Raw genomic sequence first — 14678 nt, 5'->3', positions numbered from 1 at the left:
AGAAGAAGAAGAAGAAGAAGAAGAAGAAGAAGAAGAAGAAGAAGAAGAAGAAGAAGAAGAAGAAGAAGAAGAAGAAGAAGAAGAAGAAGAAGAAGAAAAAGAAAAAGAAAAAGAAAAAGAAAAAGAAAGAGGGAGGGAAAGAAGGAGGGAGGAAGGAGAGAGGAAGTGAAGAAACCCCCAAATTTCAGAAGAATTTGAGGGCATTCCAGTTGTAGGAAGTGCCAGCAAATTTAGGTTTCAATTTTAAAAATTCAAACAAGAAAGGGAAGAAAATCCTGAATTTGTTTATTATAAAGGCTTCACTGGTGTTTAGCCAAACATTGCTTTGAAAGTGAAAAGGTTTTACTGGACATTATACAGACTGGAAAAGAAAGGGCAGCCCAATTCTACTGAGGTCCCGCACCCACAAACCAGGCTTCATAGCATTATTTCATTCTATCCAGAGGATGGCTTCTCCTGTATCACAATACTCAGGGAGGCTGAAGAACTTCAGTCAGTTGTTGGTGGCAGAGCTGATTGAAAAGCTAGTCACCCTGAAACCCAGGTTCTTCCCCAGTTAGGAATTCTTCTCCAAGTTAGGAATTCAAGATTGGTTGTGTTCAATATTCAAAAATGTCCAGACCTGTCCATCCAGGAGAGATGTTCTAGAGGAGAATGAAAATTAAATGTCATCTATGCAAAATAACTTTCCCAGAAGCTACCAACATCAGTGATTTATGAGGTGTAATAAATTTCCCAGCATCACTATAGTGCTTCCTCATTGTCAAAGGCATTAGAAAATATTCCATCTCTGAATCACACATAGAAAAGAGATTATTTATTGGCCACTGATTAAATGCCCCATGTCCTACCAAATCTTTATATAGATTACATAATTTAAAGCTCAAGGATTCCCTTGAGGTAAATATCCTTACAATATCCATTTGAGGATACTGAGGCTTACAGTATTACATAAATGTTCAAAGTTGTGAAGCTAGTAAAGGTGAAAATTCAATCCAGTTCACTCAAAGGAAACATTTCCTCTTTCATAAAGTGCTGTCATCCATCCCCACAAAAACTTGCCTAGGTGTTGAGCAAATAATCTAAGCCCAACCTTTTTTTCACTAAGGCTCAGTCTACCCAAATGGAAGAGAAATAGGATTCCGTAGATATTTGGCAAAAAATAGATAGATAGATAGATAGATAGATAGATAGATAGATAGATAGATAGATAGATAAAGAGGGACTCCCAGGCTTTCTGACTGAGCTTTCTACCTCATTCACTCCCTAACTCCCCAGTTGCCAGGACTGAAGGTCAGGACCAGAAGACTAGAGATAGGAAATTTTACCCTTTATCACCTACTCACAGCTATAGTTCTAGATCTTCGGTTTAAATGAACTATAACTGCAGAGCTCTGTCCTACACAGAAGTTAATCTACATCCCTACAGATGCAAATGGCACGCTATACCTTCAGAATGACCTATGTTGAGGATGTCTGTTTTGTTTTGTTTTGTTTTGTTTTGTTTTGTTTTGTTTTGTTTTGTAGAAAGTTCCCACAAACTCAACCTTTAGAAAATGTTAGGAATGAAACTGTTGATTGATCGAATCATGATGCTACATATCTTGATACAATAGTTTTAATTCTTGATATTGACCTGCCTATAGAAATGATAGAAATATACTTTTCTTTTTCCCCAGAGTCTTACTTAATTATATGACTCCTGAGTCTACAATCAATATTGTCAAGACTATAAATGATGTGTTTGTCTCAACATAGAAGAGTCCCCTATGAAGTTACCCATTCACCTCTAACTGAAATGCTCTTTTGTACTTTTTGATTATGAAGTCTCCCTATGATATTTAACAAGAAGGCACTGAGCTTTTGTTGCAAGCACACTTTTCTACATTTATGATATAAATCAAAGAGAAAGAGTGCATTATTCGGGGCCTTGTGGGTCAAGGAGCCTGCCACTTTCAATTAAGGATCCGTTGGCATTGTTAAAGCTGTTCCTGTATGCAGAGATTTGATGTGTGTTATAAAGCAACAGCAATGGGACTGAGTATGAATGAGAATGTTGGGTATGATATCACTAACCAACCTTCCAAACATAACAACCTTCATTCGGAGCCCTTGGTATCCCACAGGTTTTTTAGGATATCATAATCTACACAGAGGGGGAAAGAGACAGAGGTACTCCTTGACTTTCTGAAAGATTTCTGTTCTGCCTCTACCAAAAAAAAAATAAATAAATAAAAAAAAAAAAAAAAAAAAAAAAAAAAAAAAAAAAAAAAGGCAGGGGAACCATTCAATAGCTACATTACTATATCGGTATGTGTGAATGAGAATTCTGGGAACAAGACTGCCAACACAGGCCGATCAGCTGGTTAAAACTTCCATGACTATGGAAAGGGTAGACTCTCCAGAGTCTAATTACAATTTCTCTCAGGCAAGCTTTAGCCCCTAAAAAGGCATTCCTTGCCACCTCTGTGTCAGACCTGACAACCCGAGAAGCAGATCTAAAACAACAACAACAATAACAACAAAGCCCTTCAGAATGTGTTCATTTAACAAAACCTTATTCTGTACCAATCAAAGGGTTAAAAACGCTAGTGGATAAGTTCGAGGTCTCTGCCTGTCTGTAATTCACCTGTGATACTTCCCCAACTGCATTGCATAAAGGTCTTGGTATATAACTTATTTTGATCTGTCACCACAATAACTCCATGAAACTGCTTCCACATAGCAACAGTAAGACCTGGCATAACCTACTCCCTTGTCCCCTGGTCACGATCACACAAATTTGGTCACATCAATATAAATGAGGTTCACACACAGCTGCCAACGCAGAGACTGTTTCTCAAGGACCCCAAGGTTAGATACAGTCCTATGAATGTTAAAACAATCAGGTTAATGTCAGTGCTGCTTGCAAGGTCAAAGTGACCTTCAATTTATAACATAAGTCTGTAGTCATGGAGCCTCTCTCTACCTTCATGCTAGAATAGCCAGCCTTATGGCGATGACAATGGTGATTTAGGAATGGCAAAGTAGCCACGTGCAGGAAGTTGGTCAGAGAGGAGAAGGACTCTCCTGACCCAGAACAATTTCCCTTTCTGTGTATTTAAGGACCATTGTTAAGTAATCTCAGGTTAGCTGTATTCAAGGATACAAGGCTAAATACTAATAATGTATATACCAGACTCACTATTTTTATTATTCAAGAGTAATTAAAATTTTGTGTGATTTTATTGCCCCTGGTATTATTAAATAACTATATTTCCTACCTTTATTAGGGATAGAGTGAACTATCCAAAGCCGTTATAGGGTCGTTTTACAAGCCATGCTAATTAATGTTTACTATTGACTAATCTCTTTAAATTACTATCACAAGAAGAAATTTTAAAAGATAGTCCTAAGCAAATGGAATTAATTTTTCTGTTTAAGTGAAATAATGTTTTTATTGGTTATTTTATTTATTTGCATTTCAAATGTTACTCCCCCTTCCCTGTTTCCCCTCCACAAACCCCCTATCCTATACCCTCTCCCTCTGCTTCTACAAGAGTGCTCCCCTACTCATTCCTGCCTCCCCATCCTGGCAATCCCCTATGCTGGGGCATGAAGCCTCTACAGGACCAAGGTCCTCCCCTCCCATTGATGCCTAATAAGGCAATCAATCATCTGCTACATATGCATCTGGAGCCATGTGTTCCTCCATGTGCACTCTTTGGTTGATGATTTAGTCCCTGGGAGCTCTTGGGAGTCTGTTTAGTTGGTATTATTTTTCTTCCTGTGGGGTTGCAAACCCCTTCAGCTCCTTCAGTCCTTCCCCTAACTTCTCCATTGGGGTCCCCATGTTCAGTCCAATGGTTGGCTGAGAGTATCCACATCTGTATTGGTCAGGCTCTGGCAGATCCTCTCAGGGGACAGCTATACCAGGCTCCTAACAGCAAGTGTTTCTTGGCATCAACAATAGTGTCTGGGTGTGTTGTCTGCAGATAGGATGGATCCCCAGATAAGGCAATCTCTGGATGGCCTTCCCTTCAGTCTCTGCTCCACTCCTTGTCCCTGAATTTCCTTTAGACAGGAGCAATTCTGGGTTATTTTTGATATGTATGGTATGTACTCACTGATAAGTGGATACTAGGTTAAAAAAAAAAACCACCAACAACAACAACAACAACAAAAAAAAAAAAAAAAACTCGGAATACCCACAATACAATGAAGCTCAAGAAGAAGGACTACCAAAGTATGGATGTTGCGGCTCTACTTAGAAGGGGGAACAAAATGGAGGGAGGAACCTGGGAGGGAAAGAGGAAGGAGGAAAAAACTGGGCAGGATCAGGTGTGGGAGGAGATGGGGGAGAAATACAGAGGATCAGGAAATTAAACTGAAGTGTATAACAGTGGGGGATGAGGAACTGGGGATAGCTACTACAAAGTCCCAGATGCCAGGAAAGCAAGAGGCTCCAGGGATCCAGCTGGAATGACATTAGCTGAAGTGCCCAACAAAGGGGAAAGAGAACCTGTAGAGACAGTATCCAGAGATTAGGCACAGCCCCCTGTTGAGAAATAATTATTATTGTAAAAAATACATTGTGAGTGCCTGTTTTAAAAATATAAATTTAAGATATTTTTGAGGAAGTAAAATTATATGAACAAGTATCATTCAGATTAGATGGATGAATATGTGAGACATGTTTATGTAACTCAATAAAATAAATATAATAAGAAACATACACAAGAACAAAGGTTTGATGAAAATCCTTCCAGACTTCTTGGTGGTGGTGGTGGTGGCGGTGGTGTGTGTGTATGTTCATTACGCATGGTGCATATGTGCTCTCATGTGTATGAACACATGCCTGTATATGAATGTGAAGGCCCTCTGAGAACATCAGGACTTTTTATCTCTCATTCTTCACCGTGTTCCCTTGAGACAGGATCTCTCACTGAACCTGGAGCTGGCTGTCTCTCAAGCCCCAGTACTTCTGTCTCTGCCCTCATAGTGCTGGGGTTGTAGGCCTGCAGCCATGCCCACATTTTTGTCTTGCTGTAAATGGCTTTAAAATCGCAATTTATTAAGACATATTCATCTTGAAAGTGTAGACACAGTGCAAAAACACCCCAGAAGTAGTGAAATAAATTTCAAATGTATCTTAAGAACTGCTCTCTTAATTTCTCAGCATAGAAAATACATTGCAACTGTGTGTGTGTGTGTGTGTGTGTGTGTGTGTGTGTGTGTGTGTGTGTGTGTGTATGTAGGTTATATGTGATTTTTTTGGTAATTCGATGCAACCAATTTATATTCCAAGGTGCTTCATAGAAATAGAAGCATAAAAAGAAGGCATCAGTCAATTTTAAAATTATCTCTTAGGCCATAATTGCTTGAGTTAATAATTACAATTCATCTTGTATTCCTGTAAAATATAATGACTGACATTTCTTTATAATTGACTTGACAGCTTAAAAATAACATTTACTCAAGTTTGGGGTTTATATGTCAGAGTTGCTTGTGGAATTAAGGTTTCAATGTCAAATATAATCTGCCCCCTTGATGAAATGTCTTCAGTTGGCAATCCAAGTACTGTTTCTTTAATTTACCTATGTAGAAGTCAAAATAATAGGTATCTCAATCAACTCCAATACCTCTAGCTTGCCTAATATTCATCCCTGTGCTCAAAAATATTTATTAGCCACCTAGTGTCCCACGATGTATTGAGAAGAGTTCTGTTCTCATGAATATGAGAGATGGGGCTGGAGGAATCATTTAAAATAAAATGAAATAGTAAGGAACTGATGTGTTGTAAATATTAATTAATAGAGGAATAGAAAGACTGATTTTCAAGGCAATTTTGCCTGTGTACCTATTTTCTCTGTAAAGTGGGATATAGTATCCTTGTCTGAGTCTTGACACAGTAAACAGGTTAGGCAGGCAAGTGCCTACACACAGAGGAATGGAAACATGGGATATTACAGTGAGGGAAAACTCAAGTGGGAACACCATAAATAAGGTAACAGGGTGATAAGATAACTTGAATTCTTCATAATGGCAAAACAGCCTTGGGGATTTTGGATTGGGACAGAGTAGAAAATATAAGAATACAAATCAAGTCATACTTCTCCACCACAGAATTGGTTGCCCTTCTGTGAAAATGAGTGTGCATTTAAGGAAGAACAGAGACTCCCGGTATGTACTAAATACAACTAGAAGTACATATATAAAAGGAAAAGAAAAAACTGGAAGGTACAAGAGCTTGTAGAATCTCATGGCTCCAGTACTGATTTGAACAGCTCAAAACACTAACATCAGAAAGTATTACCACGTCATTTTAAGATTTTTCTTATCATCAGTTTATATTTGTGATCCTTTCTGACAGATGCGTCAGTAATGTACCCATAGCAACTAAAGAAAAGATTTATTTATAAACAAATCATGATTATGTGATGTGTCATTAGGTAACTAAGAAAATAGTGGTTAAACTGAAGAAACAGGGAAGACAATGGACAAACCACCTAGAAAATTAATTATACAATATTGCTACTTTTACCAAGAATGTGAATTTAATTTTAACAGATTCTTATCATTATGGATTAGAATTTAAAATGGCACTATACTTCCTTAGATTCTTCAGGACAAAAAAAAAACCCTAGATATTAATTTGGTTTAAAAAAATAAGATATCTTGATCAAAACACCAAACCTCAGTATTCTAAAGCAGTTATTTATATCATTATACTAATTCGTTAGAGGAAGAAGGGGTTAAAAGTTTGCTTGGTGCTATATGTTTGTAGAACTGACCGTGATTTGATCATAATTTGTATGGTCCATTATATCTCAGAGTTTGGTCTCCAGGTATCCCATAATTCTGAAGGATATGTTAGTGGTAACAAAAAGCTAATACTTCATCCTTGGGGATGATTTTGAAAGTTTTCCCAAGGTGACTTACTTAAAAGGAGCAATCCTGATTCATTCAGCTTTCTAGTTCTGGGCCAAGATAAAATCATCTACTTTCTCATAGGCTGCCATCGTTACTATCTGCACCTAGAAACAACCTGCACCATAGAGACTGGACTATGCCACTTAGACTCCCAACTTCTGAAAGTACAAGCTAAATGGATCTCTTTTTCTTCATAAGTACACTGCATCATATATTTTATTATAGTGATAGAGGTCTTATACGGTACCCTCCGTTTCCTCTCATATTCCTAAGTAAACACCTCATCCCTTCCAAGAAATATATGACAACAATATTAAAGTGAAATGTTTTGACATATCATTATATAATGAAATGAATATCTCCAGGCTGTGGGCAGGAGAAGTGAAAGATCCATTCACAAAGTTGCTAGATCCACTAGAAAAGTGAATTTGGGGAAATATGCCCATAACAAAGCTCTGAGATACTGCTGCTTATTATGCTGCTAATAATTTAGATTAGCTCATATAATCCTGAGCTTTCCTTCCTCTAAGTCAGCAGTTCTCAACCTGTGGGTTGCTACCCTGTGGCGTGTCAAATAACCCTTTCACAGGAATCTCCTAAGACCATCAGAAATAACAGATATGTACATTATGATTCATAACAATAACAAAATTATAGTTATGACATAGCAACAGAAAATAATTTTATGGTTGGAGGTCACCACAACATGAGGAACTGTATCAAAGTTTTGCAGCATTTTCAAGGTTGAGAACCACTGTTCTAAGCAGTATATAGACCAACATATCATATCTTGCCAAGGACTGAGTATGTTCCAGCCCTGTGTAACTTTTAATCTTAAAACAAAGACAATCTTGGTCAAATTGCCACTAGGTTAGCCTTCTACATGGCGCTGGTCATGTTTATCTGAAGTGTTTAATTCTCAAAAGCACAGAAAGAAAGAGTTGGCATTCTTGTACTGCATTGTCTATCAAACATCAGTGTGGGAGACATAGTCAAAGAATATGAAAGTTTGCCAGAAAGTATTTGGCATTTACAAAAAGTAGAAAATAGGAAAGAGTTCAGAAATGTATTAGACTTCATTACAAACTTAGAGGAAGGAGCTTAGGATCCCATTCTTCCTCCATTTCAGAATGTTCTCCCTCTATCTTCTATGGGACATTTGCATGCAACCATGGTTGCTGTGGATGTGTGGTCCTGTCATTTCTAGAAGAGACTGTTTCACTGTATTGCCCCACACATACACACACACTTCCGGCTCTTAAAGTTTTCCTAGCCCCTCTTCCAAGATAGTGTCTGCATCTGTGTATAGGTGTCATACCCCTAGGTGTATAGGTTGTCTCATTTGCAGCAGAGACCCTTATTCTCCGTACTTTGATGAGCTGTGAATGTCTGTGTTGACCATCATCCACAGCAGAAAGAAAGTTCTCTGGTGACATGTCCCAGCTGCATGCACTAAGCTATGAGTGATTCTTGATTTTATTTTATTTTTATTTTTATTTTTATTTTTATTTTTTTACTGACTGATATCATAGGATCACTTCAAAATAATGATGAATACTATGTTAATAATCTACATTTTTACCCACATCAATTAACTCATACATTAAACATTTTAAAACTGAATACAGAGTGGAACTTTTATTATTAACTATAAATACAATTTAGTAAAAGTTTAAGAGTAAGAGAAAATGGAAGAAAGAGGACATTTTCAATTCTGTTCTTTTGGGAAATATTCATGAGGTAATACTGATTATGGCTTAGATAATCACCTTAATTGCCAAGGTACTTGACTGGAACTTTCTACATATTTTTAAATAATATTTAAATTTTAATTGTTTTTGAAATGTTCCCCCCAACTGATAGTCACTAATTTGAAAATCCTGCAGACACATATTTACCAAAGTCAATGTTAAGATGTATGAATAAACATGAGTTTGAATCTGGCTTCTTTGAGATTGCTCTTGGCTCCTTCACTTCCGAATCATCAAGTCACAATCTCCGCACTCATGATAATGCTTTGACCTTTAAAAACCCATCCCACTTGATCCCTGATACATGAAGATTTCCTCTGTAACCTGAGATCTGCAGTATTGCTAAAGGTTAATTAGGCCATAGAACCAGGTACAGTTTAAGGAATATAACTTGCAAAACTCTAGTAAATGCTATTATAAATTCTTGCCATGAAGCCAAAAATGTCTAGAATTCAGATAATAAGCAGCCTAGTGAACTGAAATAAGCAGAACTCAGTGTCAAACCTGACTTCTAGTCCTCATATTCTGTCATAAATGAACTGTCTGGCAAACAATCTTAAGCCTTTCTAGTGGTGCTTACTAGCAAGCAGTCTCATTGGGAACTGAACCATGGGATTCACAAAATTTTGCATTAAGTATTCTATGAAATTAAAGATAGCCTTAAAGGGGGAAGTGTTCACAACATAATCGTAGGAATTTTTAAGTGTTACACTATGTCATGACATGTAGTCTTTCATTCTAGCTTGTCTTCTGATTGACCTTGTGTGAAGTGATTGATAAAAGAATTATTACCAGATATGACCATATATATTTTTAGTGCTGCTCTGCCCAACCTACCTCTGCTAGGTTAATTGAAGACTTAAAATATTTGAGGGGAAAAGCATTCCAGTTAATCTAAAAGCAAGACATTTCAATTTCCCCACAAACATCCTACATAGAATCTACATGGTACCAAAACTGCCAGGGGAACATCACTCCCGTTCTACTGACAAGAGCCTATGTAATCCTCAGAAGAGAATCCATTTTATAATCCCTTCAGAGATGATGTCTTTTGACACATAGATGATCTGAACACAAATGGATCCGGGCACCCCAGACAAGAGATGGTAGAAGAAAATGTTCTACTTGGAACAAAAGAGGAGGACGGCAACCATAAAACAGATAAGAATAAAACCATGGAAAATTTTAACATTTCACTTGTCTGAATGTGAAATAGGGAGACAAGTAAAGTTGTCAAAAGTGTTCCAAAGCTTACATTCACAAACACCGATACAGAACAATGCAGCTCTCGATCTTCATCTAAGAAGCTTCTAATTCCGTATATAATAGTTAGCAGAGACCCAAAACTGGAAAGGCAATGAGAATAAAAAACTGCATAATTTTGAGCCCTGAATGGAACATTTATATTGCACCACCCTCCTCCCAAGGCTCAGGCATCCTAATGGAAGAGGGGTGGGAAGAGCAGAAGGCACAGAGGCAGTGGATGACTACAAGGAAACAGTGTCTTCTGGATGGCAGGGCAGCTGCACATGTGATCTCAGAGCAGTTGCTGCTGCAGCATGCTCAAAACTGTGCAAGCCAGAGTAAATCCCATCACAGAGATGGTGATTGAGCCTTAAAGTCCATGCCATGCCATAAAAAGTGGAGCTTTTGGCAATTGTTAGCTTCTGGTGAAGAGGAGAGAGAGAGAAAAAGAGAGAGAGAGAAAGACAGAGACAGAGACAGAGACACAGACAGAGACACAGACACAGACAGAGACAGGCAGAGACACAGACAGAGAGACAGACAGAGAGACAGAGAGAGACCGAGAGAGAGAGACAGAGAGAGAAAGACCTACCTCTGATAAGTCAGTGGAAGACCACACATGTAAGAATATTTAAGCAGTTCCAATTGGTCTTGATGGATTTTAGAGAATAAACAGGCCACAAGTTGGATAGGTAGGGAGGAGGAAATGGATCTAGAAAGTTGGAGGGAAGGGCTGAATATGATCACATGATGTTGTACAAAACTCTCAAAGAATTAATATGTTCAAAAATAAAAGCAGCCAACTATTGGACTGAGCACAGGGTGCCTGATGGAGGAGTTGGAGAAGGGACTGAAGGAGTTGAGAGGGTTTGCAGCCCCATGGAGGGAGCAACAGTGTCAACTGGCCCGACCCCAGGAACTCCCAGGGACTGGACCACCAACCAAAGCATATACATGGAGGGACCCATGGCTCCAACCTCAAATGTGTCAGAGGATGTCCTTGTTGGACATCAGTGGGAGGAGAGGCCCTTGGGCCTGATTGGGGTTTGAGGTGATGTCCCAGTATAGGAGAATGCCAAGGTGGGAAGGCTGGAGTGGATGGATGGGTGGGTAAGCACCCTTGTAGAGGCGGGTTCAGGGGGAGATAGGGGCTTTCCAGAAGGGAAACCTGGAAAGGGGATGACATTTGAAATGTAAATAAAGAAAATATCCAATAAAAGAAAAAATGAGAGAGAAAAAAATACCAAAGAACTTTAGACTCAAAAGTAAGCCACACCTATCTCCAGGTGCCTCCCACCAGATCAACAAGGCAGTAGGCTGAGGGAAACATCCTGGTGTGGTACACATGCTGGGATGGACAGCTTGAAGTTCACACTCATCTTTGATGATGTTTCCGAAAAGATGAACTGAGATTACCCAGTCAGAGTAGGTAACACCTTCTAAGGGTGGCCCAGTTGTAGACAAGTCTGATGAAGTGTTGCTACTTGCCTTCTTCACTTCCTGCTGGTAAGAAGTCTATTACTACTGTTGCTGCATAGGAGGGCTGTTTCTGTCCTCCGCTGACTTCAGACTCTGCCTTCTCTGGCCTTCCATGGTAGATGAAAGACCAGCAACTCTCCAGTAAGTTTGTAGGATTAGCTTAGTATATGTAGCCACTACTGCTATCTCAGATTCTCTGGGGCGAAGACTTCAGTCATTGTTGGATTGTATAACTCCTGTTGTACAAGCCACGATAGTAAATCTGTTTTTTTAATATGTATAGATTCTATCAATTCTGATCCTCTGGAGCAGAGGATCTCAACCTTTCAGTCATGACCCATTTGGTGGGTATGTCAATTGACCCTTTCATAGGGTCTCCTAAGACCATCTGCATATCAGATATTTGCAATATAATTCATTACAGTGGCAAAATTACAGCTATGGAGTAGCAACAAAAATAATTTTAGGGTTGGTAGTCACCACAATATTAGAAACTGTATTAAGGGGTCATAGCATTAGGAAGGTTGATAATCACTGCTCTAGAGAATTCTGATATGGTATATACATGCACTGAAGGGGAGATGATGGTTGCTTCTATGGGAAGCAGAAAGGTACCTGCGGTGGTCCAAATATTTGGGTGCCTGTAGAACCACATGAATTTCTAACCACTAGGATACTATAAGGAGGTGAGGCCTTTGGAAAATAATTAAAGTTTCCAGTCGCTTACTGTGAAACCCACATGAAAGTGATTAGTACCATCATAAAAAGACACTTAAGAGTGGCCTTGTCCCTTCTTGTAAGGCAGTCACAGCTAGAAAGCCTCATCTAAGAACCAGAAATAAGGCTTTCACCAGACAATGAAGATGCCAGCATTGGACCTCTGGAGATGAATTGGGCTGTAAGTGAGCTAAACCTGTAAGATTTTCAGATGGATCTTGACAAGGAATAAATTCTTATTATCATTACTACTACTATTATTATTATCTTAGATTCACAAACCACTTCCTTTATTTTTCCTTAATTTCTTCTATCTAAAACTCCATCTTTGCAGGTACTCCATGCATTCTGTAAAAGGTTTATTTATGTAACCATAGCTCCCTCTAAAAACTGAGCTAGCAGGGGTCCTGAGCATTGAGAGGGAGACATGAGAGACATGGGAGACGTGTCATGGGAGACAGAGAAGCATGTTTATTGCTAGTTCTCAGTGCATGATTTGTTTTGAACTCTGCGTTTTGCTTTGGTTTTGTTTTCAGATTTGGAGTTAAAAGTTGGTTTGATGTTTTTGTCATGTTTCTATTTTATTTCTCTATTTGAGTACCAAGGACATATTAAGATCTGAGTTTTAGACAATGAAATACGTACTTACATTTCTTATTCTCTTTAGTCTTACATAGCTTTGAAAAGAATGAGGATGTGTATACCTATATTTACCTGTTTTTCTTCCTTTTTTCCTTCTTTTTCAACCACTTTACTAAACAAGAATGGGAAGGGGAAGGCATTGAAAATCACTCCCAACTCCATCACCTCTGCATAGTTCCCTTCTGGCCTCTCTTCTACTCGCCATTTAAAGGTACAAAACATAAATACATAGCAATAAAGGTCTAATTTTGCAGTGCCTTCTGTAACTTAACATTGTCTCAAAATGTACCACTGATTGTTGAAGAACCACTCAGCAAATCACCAGGATTCTCATTTGCACAGTTAGCCATTAATATCTCCCGACTCACATTACACTGATGACAAGAAAATGGAATTCCTGACAGCGATGCTGAACTCTTTGTTTTAATTATTTTCTGACACAAAACATATGGTGCATGTTCTCCAAGTTCCTTTCAGCCATCCCACCTCCCTTTCTGGAATTCATATGCCACTCTGTAATGATATGATAGATACAGGACAGGCAGGAGGATACATATCTACTGCTAATATCTGCAGCACGTTAGTATTTCTCTGAGTGGTTACTTCTCCCTCCTAAACATACTTCTGCAACTGCTTTATCCCCCTTAACAATATTTTTCGTGAAATGCTCATTTATCTACATACTTATTCTCTGCAAATCACATCATGTGTCTAAGTAGCTAAAAACCTTTAGGCAACTCTCATTGTATATGATCACACCCATTATGTTTTGCCAACCAGCCAATGCATATAAAGCTATCAGCAAATGGTCACTGGTATTCATATACCCAAGAATAAAAGGTTAGAAGATATGAAAGGTTAAACTAAAGCAAAGCAGATAAGTAGTCACTTGGCAGGGAAAGAAGGAAGAGGAAGGGCGAAAGCTGGAAGAGAACACGATTTCCCTGACTACAATTTGTCTTATACTTTGTAGTCTGACTTGGCAACAACATAAATATGTTGAACAAATTAAAAGATGGAGTTAAGAAATAAATCTTAGTATGACATTATTTGTATGACCAGATGGGTGTTTATTTCAAATAATACCAAATATATCTGGAGGAAGGAACATTCAGTAGTTTTGTTGAAAATGATTTGAATTTGTTTTGTAATCATCCACAGGTTTTAAAAAGAAAAAAAGAAAACTGGAAAACGGCTTTGAAGTGGGTTCACTATAGAATAAAATCAAAATTCCTATAAACATTTCGTGTTGGGGGTGAAAGAGTGGAGGAACGTAAGAATGAGAGGATGCAGAGGTGTGAAGGCAAGGAAGGCAGCACATGGCAGACACTGCAAAGCTGACTGGGACTACAAAACATCTGTTGCCCTAGCTTATCAAGACATTTGTTGGAAAGCATCAATAAGTTGTTTGTGAAGTAGAAGAGGAAGTCAGATTTGTTCCCTGTCTTTCATTGATCAAAGTTTATTCGTGAGAACTAACCAGTCCTCTTTAACATCTGGATTTTACAGAATCTGTTATGACTTAGCTGCCACAGGGAAGCCCTGGAACAGGAGGGTAGAGGAAGAAACACTGAGGCAGGAAAAAAAAAAAAAAAACATAGCCAGGAGAGCCCTTCAAATAAGAGAACAGCACAGCATAGGACCCCTGGCTGCCAGGGCAGCTAGAGCATCACAGAGCTGCTTTTCGGGACCATGGGAAGAGTTGAAGTGTTTCATAGCACCACTCCAAACAAAGATCAAGCTGAATGAACTTAAGTGTGGCAAGTCTATGTGCCAGATCTAATGTACTTATACTGAAGCCATCTGGAACTATGCTTCTCAAAGAAGAAAAAGATACTGCTGAAATCAAAGATGGTGACTGAATTGTTAGGGTTTATTCTCTCTCTCTCTCTCTCTCTCTCTCTCTCTCTCTCTCTCTCTCTCTCTCTCTCT

This window comes from Mus pahari, chromosome 5, assembly GCF_900095145.1.
Source record: "Mus pahari chromosome 5, PAHARI_EIJ_v1.1, whole genome shotgun sequence".
NCBI classification, from domain to species: Eukaryota; Metazoa; Chordata; class Mammalia; order Rodentia; family Muridae; genus Mus; species Mus pahari.
This window is presented reverse-complemented; position numbering follows the sequence as displayed.